The 11,311-nt window shown below is 48.1% G+C and overlaps 1 long non-coding RNA gene across 1 annotated transcript; it reads right to left on the bottom strand.

The window, feature by feature from the left end:
- Positions 1-253: 253 nt before the first annotated feature.
- On the bottom strand, positions 254-10,705 carry LOC144097087 (uncharacterized). Its single transcript, XR_013306903.1, has 3 exons — positions 10,551-10,705; positions 10,388-10,442; positions 254-390 (listed from the first exon to the last, which is right to left on the bottom strand). It is a non-coding gene; the product is annotated as an uncharacterized LOC144097087 (long non-coding RNA).
- Positions 10,706-11,311: the final 606 nt, after the last annotated feature.

The following is an 11,311-nucleotide window of genomic DNA, read 5'->3' as shown; positions in this document are numbered from 1 at the left end:
AGTCCTATCTTTCTGCATTATTACCGACCTCTCCAACTTGTGTGCTCCTCTGGGCCGATGATGCGCGGCGAGTGATAGCCTCAACGCTTCCCCTCGACCGCCACACGTGAGTGCACCCGTTTTGTGAAATGGACACTACCATGAGAAAACGTATCAATGAACAAAATACTACGGCACGAACGCCGTTTACCATGCGAGAACACCAGCACAGCTATTGTTCTAAAAGAGACTAACAGGCATTGTACTGCACACAGCAGATTGACATGTTTATTCCAACATATGAGGCCAAGGCCGCTGGGCGACGACGCAATACAGCACACCAATCCTGACTTTGTTTCGGAGGCATATACATCCCGGACCGCACCAGTGTCTCCAGCTCATGGGTGGGCACTGAATGAATGGATGAAATAAAACCACATTGATCACATGGATAAAACAGCACGCAGTGCTTGTTTTGGCAGCCTTATATTTCTCGAGCAGACCAAGACCAAAAAAAAAAATGCATGAACAACTTGCGGCGCGTATCCGCTGTGAAAAGCTAGCGGGAAAACCATCTTAATTCCCCAGTTTTCCTGCTTGCATAGCTAGGTTGCTTTTGCCAGTATCGTGCAAGTGGGTTTACTTTCCGAAGAATATTGCAGCGGCTTTCATTCATGTATTACAATTTCATACGTAAAAGAAACTTCTGAGTTTGCCATGCTGCTCAACCCAGAAATGGGTTATGTATTCAAATTGTCTACCGAATTTTTCGGAACAGACTAAATAAAGAACTAAAAAGTACCAGGGACAACCCCTTCGCAGGAGTTGAAGAGGAGGAGGGAGTTGGAAGTGGTATGACGTGCAGGGTGTTGCTTCCTTTACTGATTCTGTTTTCATCACACTTGTAGCACTGCCTAGCTGCCATCGTGGAATTTCCTCTTTACCCACCATAGTGCAAATGTATTTCACTTTTGGCTTATTTTTCGTATTTCTCGCTTTTCATGCCCCGCCGCGGTGGCTCAGTGGTTAGGGCGATCGACTACTGATCCGGAGTTCCCGGGTTCGAACCCGACCGCGGCGGCTGCGTTTTTATGGAGGAAAAACGCTAAGGCGCCCGTGTGCTGTGCGATGTCAGTGCACGTTAAAGATCCACAGGTGGTCGAAATTATGCTGGAGCCCTCCACTACGGCACCTATTCTTCCTTTCTTCTTTCACTCCCTCCTTTATCCCTTCCCTTACGGCGCGGTTCAGGTGTCCAAAGATATATGAGACAGATACTGCGCAATTTCCTTCCCCAAAAAACCAATTATTATTATTATTATTATTATTACTCGCTTTTCATGCTGTTTTCGTGCCCCGTGTCCTTTCCTTTCGCATCCTGCTGTTTCCGGTCCTCGGAGCGCTGCTCTGTCAGCTTGCCTTTGTGGGGACCTGCCCTGCAGCCCCCTGAGTTTGCTTTCCCGCGAGGCACCGTGCAGCGGCAGTCTCCCCTCGAGGCTGAGCGCATTCCCTTGTCAGTTACATTAACTGGCAAGAGATGGCGTCAGCATCGCTGCGCGGGAGACTGCCAAAGCCCGCGCGCGGGAGGGGGGCATGGGGGACTTCGGCTAGGATCGTCGGTGCGACCGGACGTGTCGCTCGCGGCTCCGCTCTTCGCCGGCGGGGCGCGGAACCGACGGGGAGACAGGCTCCCGTACTCGTCCCGTCCGGCCTTTGGAGTATATATTCCTTGCCCTAGCGCGGGCGAACATTCGCTCGGAACCTTGCTGGTGAGTCGGACGACCTCGATTCATTAGCGTACCTTGTTGCTAGCTGGCGTTATTGTTTCTGTAGCAATAAATGCCTGTTTGTGTCAGCCAATGTGTCGTTCCTTTGTTCCCTCAGAACAAGGCCCGCCGTGGTTGGCGTGCGCTCGGTAGCGTACGCGATCACGGGGTGGGGTCCGGGCGGCTTTGAACCGTGTCAGCCGCGATTGAGTGGGGAGAACGTATTTATCTCCCCATTCAACCCTACATCTGGCAGCCCAATGTGGGGCCTGCTCTTGGAACATTGGACGACTGTCGGTTCGGTTCGAGGAACGCTCTTTGTCCGGACTGGACAAGTGCTAGGCCTAGTGTGAATTTTGATCGCTAGGACCTGCGGCATGCTTTCTTGAGTGCGAGGTGTATTGCGCTGCAGCATGTTTAACTTTTCGACATGCTCAGCACATTTTTAATTAAGATTTCCCTGGAGTTTCTTCATGAGAATCACTTGGTCCGCATCGAGGGAGCGCGAGGCCTAGCGCCCGCGGAGTCGCCGCGCCCAAAGCGAGTGAGTACGGAAGCCGCGTGTGTGCTCCGAGTTTCTGTATATATTTTCTCTACTGTCTCTTTTTCGACTCTGGGAGCCGGGTGGCCTGGGGCCACGGGTGCCGCTACGAGCTCGCTGGTATTGCAGCTCGGCACCGGGCGCTCCGACACCGTCCGATACGGTGGGCGCCGACCGCTCAGAAGCTGCTTTGTGCAGTGAGCGGGGTAGGACCACCCACAAAGCTGACGTCTCCTCGCGGCTGCGGGCACATAACCCGTTTCGGGTCTTTGTTGTGGTCACGGTCGTTGTCGGAGTGGTAGTTAGGCCTGAGGCTTTTCGGAGCTGCCTGCACCACGTTAAGAGAGACACGACCACCGGACCGTGTCGTTGAGAGGGGGCGCACTTTGCTGCCCGCCCGTTTTTTTTTGTAACCTCGCACGAACTGAGCAGTCTCGTTCAACTCAAGAATGGGCTTTGTTCACTCGAACTTTGCGTTTGCACAGCCGCCGACACGTTTTGCTAGCGACTTAGGCATTGTGCCACGAGGCCCTTGCGGATGCTGTTTCCCCTCCCGTGACCTACGTTTAAGGCACGCCGAGAGCGTTTCGGCAATCCGCCTTTTTCACGACGCGACTGCGCATGCGCCCATGCCCTGGCTGCGATGTCGCGAAACATATTGGAAGGGTCGCGTGCTCCACTCGAGACCGGCCGTGGAAGTGTAAACAAACCGGCTTCTTACGCGGGGTGCGTTGCTGCAGCCGTCGGGCGTTAAGCGCGACGCATTTGGCGATACCTACGAAATGTGTTGCATACGGCTGTAATGCCCAATATGTAAAGGGAAGCAAACTCGGATTTTTCGCTTTCCGAGCGCTTCCCGGGACAGCCTTCGATGCGAAGCGTGGATAAAAGCAGTTCGCCGGTTCGACGATCGTGACCGCCCTTGGGCACCGTCAAGCACGTCAAGACTGTGCGGGAATCACTTTGTGACAGGTACGAACGATGTACTGTGGTTAAATGCATGTGCAGTCTATCTCGAAGTGTTTTATTCATGGGCAGGAAATCCTCGAATGTAGCCGCGGCACCCAGACTTCGTTCCGACGCTCTTTGCTTTCTCAAGCAAGAAGCCCCAATGGGCAAGTGCTGTGAGCCGCTTTAAACGCGCGATGGAGCGGGACACGAAAAAGGTGCTACGAGATCATTCACGCATGGAGCTAAAATTTTGTCATAATCTCCTGCGGAAATTTCCTTGTTTATGCCACTACACCCTTTCCAATCCCCCCGTGTGGGTATGTGCCATGTATTAAGAGGCAGAAGAAGAAGAAGGTGCGTTATGCGTGTGTTCGAATCATATCCATGATGAAGACCTCTGCGTGGTATCGCCGGAATAGATCAATGTGCGCCTCTCGCGCTCATCTTTATGGACGCGCATGCTTGTTTAACCTATGCAGCGGTGTGCTGTGGGAAAAATACAGTGAAATGCTAGCAGAGCTGCTTTGTTGCGAGTACGCTTCTTCTTTAATAGCTCGTGTAGCTATTCTGCAGCGCTTGAGCACAACGATTGCTTGTGAAAACCGTTGTCCCCAGTCGTTTTCTGTACTACGGCGTGCACGATGTAGTATCCATATTTCATGAATGGCAGGCATATACAGCGGAAAACGCCAACCTCACTGATCGGGGATATTTCATTGAACATTACGTTCCGAATGTAGCCTTCATCTCTGAAGCGGCGGCCCTTGCTCAGCTGGTGTTCGCATCGCATGCCAGATGATCGGAGATAATGAAGAATTTGCTCTTCGGTGGGCACTGCAGCCTGCCTCGGACTTCGCACCCAGCCATCAGACAATCCTAGAAATCCTCCAGGTACCAGGTGCTGCCCAGGACACGCCATCGTCGACAGATTCCAACAAAACGTGCTCCGGAGCGGCACTCAGTCCAGCCCGGCTGGGCGCGCAGTACCCTACCAGTGAGCTTCCAGCGTTGTACGTGAGGTGGCAGCACAGGAAAATGAAAAAGGCGGATTTTGCAGATCCGGTGGAGCCACCCAGGCTTGCTGTCCGGTGCACATCGTCTTGCTGCCACCTGCTGCGACGGAGCGGTCTGTATCCTGTTCGCCGCATCCATCCGGGGCAGCTGTGGCGAGACCAGTCAGCAGTCACCTCCGGCTGCTGCTGCCCTGGCGACTACTGCAGGATCCTGGCCTGCAGTTTTCCCACCGGCCTTCGATTCACGGGCCTGCAGACACGGTAGTCCGCGGGCCATGCGAGTCGTCCCAGCGGAGACCTTCACGCCGCCTTCGGAATACCACGGAAGTCTGCGTGGACGCTGTCGGCGTGACCTCCGCTGCAAGACGTGCCTCAAGAACATGAAGACCAGGAGACTTCTCCACAGCATGTACTTTCAGGCGCTTGGGTCTATTTAAGGTTGGGGGGATGTGGGGACCTGCCCTGCAGCCCCCTCAGTTTGCTTTCCCGCGAGGCACCGTGCAGCGGCAGTCTCACCTCGATGCTGAGCGCATTCCCTTGTCAGTTACATTATGCAAAAAAACAGCGCGAACAAACGGGGACTAGACGAAGAATGCACAGGAACAAGCGCTGACTCTCAACTAAAGTTTAATCACAGGAAGCACACTTATAAAAGGAAACAGAAAACGAAAAAAACACAAAATCAGAACGCATGTGTTACTATGTGATGTCCAGATATGCAACCTCACAGTCACGCAGGAGCAGGGATGGTTGGCTGACACATAATCTTGGTTTCTTTGTCATGTTATACGCCTCGATAATTTCCCTGGTCAACTGGTCGGGGTGTTTGTACAAAATGTCAGTAAAATGCAAGGACGGAAAACATGATTGACACTCTCGGCAATGATCAACTAGATTAGTGGAGCGATTAGATTCTAATGAGTTGATCAACTAGATTAGTGGAGCGATTAGATTCTAATGAGTTGATAGTTGATCATTGCCGAGAGTGTCAATCATGTTTTCCGTCCTTGCATTTTACTGACATTTTGTACAAACACCCCGACCAGTTGACCAGGGAAATTATCGAGGCGTATAACATGACAAAGAAAGCAAGATTATGTGTCAGCCAACCATCCCTGCTCCTGCGTGACTGTGAGGTTGCATATCTGGACATCACATAGTAACACATGCGTTCTGATTTTGTGTTTTTTTCGTTTTCTGTTTCCTTTTATAAGTGTGCTTCCTGTGATTAAACTTTAGTTGAGAGTCAGCGCTTGTTCCTGTGCATTCTTCGTCTAGTCCCCGTTTGTTCGCGCTGTTTTTTTGCATTATGTATCACCAACTCGCCCGCTTATCTATCCTGTTCAGTTACATTAACTGGCAAGAGAGGGCGCCAGCATCGCTGCGCGGGAGACTGCCAAAGCCCGCGCGCGGTAGAGGGGGCTTCGGCTGCGATCGTCGGCGCGGGCGGACGTGTCGCTCGCGGCTCCGCTCTCTCGCCGGCGGGGCGAGGAAGCGACGGGGAAACAGGCTCCCGTACTCGTCCCGTCCGGCCTTCGGAGTAGATATCCCTTGCCCTAGCGCGGGTGAACATTCGCTCGGAACCTTGCTGGTGAGTCGGACGTCCTCGATTCATTAGCGTACCTTGTTGCTAGCTGGCGTTATTGTTTCTGTAGCAATAAATGCCTGTTTGTGTCAGCCAATGTGTCGTTCCTTTGTTCCCCCAGAGCAAGGCCCGCCGTGGTCGGCGAGCGCTCGGTAGCGTACGCGATCACGGGGTGGGGTCCGGGCGGCTTTGAACCGTGTCAGCCGCGATTGAGTGGGGAGAACGTACTTATCTCCCCAAGTCAACCCCCACACCTTACAGGAAAGCTTGCTTTTGGATAACGTATTTCCTCTATATTTCCGCCCATATTTCCGCCCAAAATGCAGGTCGCTCGAGTAAGCGTGCTATATAAGAAAGGTGACAAAAATGATATGGGAAATTATCGGCCCATATCAATTCTCCCGGTCTTTTCCAAAGTCTTTGAAAAAGCTGTTTTAAACCGATTGACAGCATTTCAAGAAAAACACAAATTGCTAGCTAGTAGCCAGTTCGGTTTCCGCAAAGGATTTAGCACTGAACTTGCTCTCTTGACGCAGAAAGAACACATTTTAAGCGGTTTGGAGAAAGGTAAGCTAGTCTTGGGCCTTTACGTTGACTTCTCGAAAGCATTCGACACTATCAGCCACGCAATACTTATTAGGAAGTTAGAACATTATGGCATTCGCGGAAAGGCCGGTGTTCTTATGGAATCCTACCTTAAACCGCGTACCCAAATTGTAGCCATTGGTGATTCTTTATCAGATGCACTTCATGTTTCCCAGGGTGTGCCGCAAGGCAGCATCCTGGGCCCCTTTTTGTTCAATTTGTACGTGAACGATGTTTACGGTATCGCTCCATCCGCTACTTTTATGAATTATGCGGATGATACAAGCGTGTTTTTCACAGGAGAATCAAGTGATCAGCTAATAGCTGCAGCAAATGTAGCGCTTGCTAAGCTTGATGAATGGACCCAAAAAAATAGCTTGAAGATTAATGCTGATAAAACTAAAGCAGTTTTGTATCATACTAGGAACAAAAACATAGACACACAATTACACTACGGTCAACTCCTGTAGAGATTGTGTCTAGTTTTAAAACTCTGGGTGTCATTTTTCAAAACACAATGTCATGGGATGCCCACATAGATTATATTACAAAAAAACTATCACAAATAGTAGGCATTGTTTCGCGAAATCGCCATGTATTCCCTCGCCACATTCTGATGCTGATTTATAATGGTCTTTTCTCCCCTAGACTTAATTATTGTCACTTGGTGTGGGCATCGACTACTAAATCTAATATAGACAGAGTGCTCATTCTCCAAAAAAAGTTTTTAAGAGCTGTCGAAAACGTACCAATGCACTACCACACACATGAATTATTTAAGAAATACAATGTAATTCCAGTAACAAAATCCTATGACTACCGGCTTTGCAAGTTGTTCAAACAAGAAACTAAATGTAACAATTGTACTACTAAGAACATAGCTCAGCTAGAAAAGAATGTAGATTCATACCAGACGCGTCAGTTTGAACCATGGAAGGTTAACACAAGTAGAACTACATGCGGTCTACAAATGCTGCAAAACAAGTTACCCCGATTACTAAACAGTTTGCAAGCTAAAAATATCCAACTCGACAATATAACTTTCAAAGCACTGCGCGATCTTTTCAAAACGAAGTAAAACGAGATTTTGTGTCTATAATATTTCCCCATCAATGTATTAAAAATGTGAGCACGTGTTACACTGAAATGTGGTAACAGTATATATGTTTTAGCGTTTTTCTTGTAATATGTTGTATTTTTCACTTTTTTTTCTTTACATGTTGTGATAAAATATGCTGTGTATAAACTTTTTTTTACGACATTCCGCAAACTGCCAATGAAAGGGGGCCTGCGGCCCTGTCAAGCTGGCTTCTGGCAGCTTTTTCTGGAGGCTTCCTGCATCATGTAATGTGATGTGAATAAACTTCTTCTTCTTCTTCTTCTTCTTCTTCTTCTTCTTCTTCTTCTTCTTCTTCTTCTTCTTCTTCTTCTTCTTCTTCTTCTTCTTCTTCTTCTTCTTCTTCTTCTTCTTCTTCTTCTTCTTCTTCTTCTTCTTCTTCTTCTTCTTCTTAATACACTGCTAGTACTTGATCGCTGTGTGAGCGTCTTTTGACTGAGTTAATTTGTTTGAAAAATTTTACAGCAGCTACAATCCCGGAAAACACTGCCCGAGCATTGCTTACACCGTCGCTGTGATGGGAAAAGGGCGCAGAATTCGCTAAATGGACTTGTACTACATTCAGGTGGTTGGAAGGAATCCCGGTAGGAGACAAAATACGGAGACAAGACACTGAATGGCCGTACGGTAGGGTATGAGACAATGCTCATCGATGCAGCCTCGACCTCCATTCTTAGACTAGCCGTTAGGCGCCATACCGTACAGGAATGGCAGGCCGATCCTGCCGAGCAGCTGTGTTGAGGAAATGCTGAGCCGTAGCGGTGTTGAGCTGTGCGTGGAAGGGGACGGTTCCGACGGAACTTTTTCAGGCCGGAGTTGCCATAAGCTGCTTTCTGCCGCTGAGCTTAGAAAAACATCACCGCGCAGCACCACAATCGCATGTTTCTTACCAGTGCGCGTCTAGTGGCCCATATTGCTTATTAGCAAGTCTAGTGGCCCATCGTGAGACGTAGCAGCGCTTATTAGCAAGTTCTCGCACATTACGCGGGCACTTTCTCCGCGCCATCTTTCTCATCCTAGTCGCTCCCTGTGACATTTCAGACGTAAAGCAAGCAGGTGTGGGCAAATGCCTTCATTTTTGCCTTCGCTCCCCCACCTTAGCCAATAAATCCATCGTCCGTCACGCTTACACTAATTGTATAAAATTTCCAGGTCCTTAATCGCCCTCATTCTCACTTCGTCGGTCCCTCTCATCCTCATCCTCAGAGCTGTTTTAGTCCAGTTGTTGTTCCTTATTGCCGAAGTGTACCGATGTTCCTGAACAATGACTTGAATAAGACAAGCTTTCGACGCACTATTGGGCTAGAAAATTTAGAGGTGATCGTGGGAAGCATGAGAATCGTGTGCTAATTTACGCCAGTTTCCTGAAAAAAAAAAAGATTTTGCTGCTACCCAGTGCAGCCAAGGTAGTTAGACTAGAGGCTACGCCTTAACTTTGATATGGGGACAGGAGCTGCCGCTAGGGGCACCCCTGACACACTAAGGGCTTACTAAGGGCATCGGAGTAGCGCCGGAGCTGGCGTTCTGTGGCAGACGTCGCAGCTGAGAAACGTGCCTACATAGACCTGATCTAGAGAACCACTACGTAAGCAACATCTGCGATAAATCTACGTGGCGAGAAAGTGCAGCGGTCCCCAGCCCTGAGCGCACGTGTGATGCTTTCCGTCTCTATAGCACTGGTATTTTTTCAATACTAGTCAGGATTTGATTAATCGGGGCACGACCGTCGGAAACATTTGCCACCATGCTTTATGTTTTTTTTTTCATTGTGTGGTCAGTGGTGCCTGCTTGCAGCATTGTGCGGGCGCTTAAAAAAGAACGTTTGTAACTAGCTTGAATCGGCCAAGCTTTTGCGCAGCTACTTGTTCTGTTCAGTTTTTAGCAACTACGTAGTCACTTACGCGACTATCATTTACTACTTGTTTGAAGAAATTAATTTTCACTTCTTAAAGGTGTTCGCAGCAAACACGCATGCTACAAACCGCATTCGCATGTCGGTCATATCCCTATAACTTAGGTTTGTTTTCAATGCACAGTGGTATTAGCCGGACATATGAAAGTTAATAAAAAAAATAGGGCCAGCCTTTCCATCCTTCCCTATAGAACATGCATGATGTGACGATACTTGTGCGGCACCGCGCCCTTTTTCTTTTAAAGATGGTCGCCTAGTGACGCACTTCATACATTAAGTTTGTGAACACCCCGCTCTGAATACGCGCTTCCTTATTTTCACGTCGGCATAGCATTCCTGGCAGTCTGCTAAGTGCCCTAAGACGGCGCCGATAGCGCCGCTATAATGTCGCTGCTGGCAGCGTAGAAAGCCCTCAATATCGTTACGAAAAGTTTCATGATGAGTAAAAGTGTTCTAGTTAGACGGACACTTAGCACTGTCGCGTGGTGATAAAACATCAGTGATTATGAATAAATAAGAAGCCACAAGGACGGTTGAAATGAAGTCATTTAAAATGATTCCACTTATTAGCTGGACGATTACAGCAACCTACTGGACCAGGACGAATTTTCCTTTAGCTGCGAAGAATTCTGAGGAAGTTGTAGCTTTCCTTTGTAGCCGTACGGCTGCGCTTGGGTGGATGCCAATGGGTAATTACTCCCTTATAACAAATTTACTCCACCTTGGAGGCTTCCACTTAACGTTTGACCAACCTACTGGCCTGTCATATTCTTAGTTGCCAACACACTAATCTAAAGCCTTCAGCCAACCTCTGCGCAGAAGACCAAAGCAATTTGCCGATGGAATTTATGAGAAAAACTACAAATTTTACAGACGAAATACAAATTTTTGTAGATTATTTTGTGAACCCTATCGCAAGGAAGAAAAGATCACATTACATTTGCTTTGCAAGTGTGCCTCTCCGGACTTCCAGGTCTGGGGGGAAGTCCACACCTAAAAGTAAAAGCGTTAAAGGTTACTCTCTGATGATATTGGAATAGAAGGGCGTACTTGTTTCCACTCAGTCATTGCAATTTGTGCGCGGTGAAGCATTCTACTTACTCTGAGGCGACAAAAAATGCCGCGAGGATGAGCCACCACATTGCTCGAGCCTTCATAGTGACCTACTTGACGGCGCCTCCAATTAACAGGGAAGACAAGCTCGAAATGCGTTAGAAGAGCTTTTGGCTTTGGTTTTGGTTGATCATTTATATTCATACGAAGGCGCGGTGAAATCTTTTGTCAATTATTTGGCTCTTACATATCAGGGAGGGTCAAAAGCAGGCGTGCCAGTTGCTCTGCCTTGTTCATCTCTTGAAGCCAGAGAATGATTTGAGTGGATGAGATAGAGCTTAATGTCAGCATATCATTTGCACATCCCGAAAATGTTAACAATATGAAAAACGGCTTATGCTTCTAAAGCGAATTACACCACATAAATTTTCAATGTCGGCGCATTCACGACTGCGGCACATTTCTCCTGCCTTTACTTGTGTAAAAAGGTTACATGAGTCTGCAATTTCCAAGAACAGGGACCTGACTGTCAGTGAAGCACTTATGCGACATATTTTTACAAAATATGGAAGCCTTATTTCCGAATAATGAGGAATTATTAATCCACTTCAATGCCTTTAAGGACATTTGATGAACTGTGCAAACAATTTCTAAAATTCTAAGGTAACAGTGCCTGAGGTTCGTTTCACACAAAATGAAAAACTTCCATGAAAGCGGTTTGCGGAGTTCTGAACAATATTGATCCTTAAAAATAAAAATTCAGTTAATTTCTAGCGCATATTTTTCGAAAATTCAATACTTCCAAGCAG

Source organism: Amblyomma americanum, chromosome 7 (genome assembly GCF_052857255.1).
Source record: "Amblyomma americanum isolate KBUSLIRL-KWMA chromosome 7, ASM5285725v1, whole genome shotgun sequence".
Taxonomy (NCBI): domain Eukaryota; kingdom Metazoa; phylum Arthropoda; class Arachnida; order Ixodida; family Ixodidae; genus Amblyomma; species Amblyomma americanum.
The sequence above is the reverse complement of the archived record's forward strand: the minus strand, read 5'-3'. Positions and strand labels throughout refer to the sequence as shown.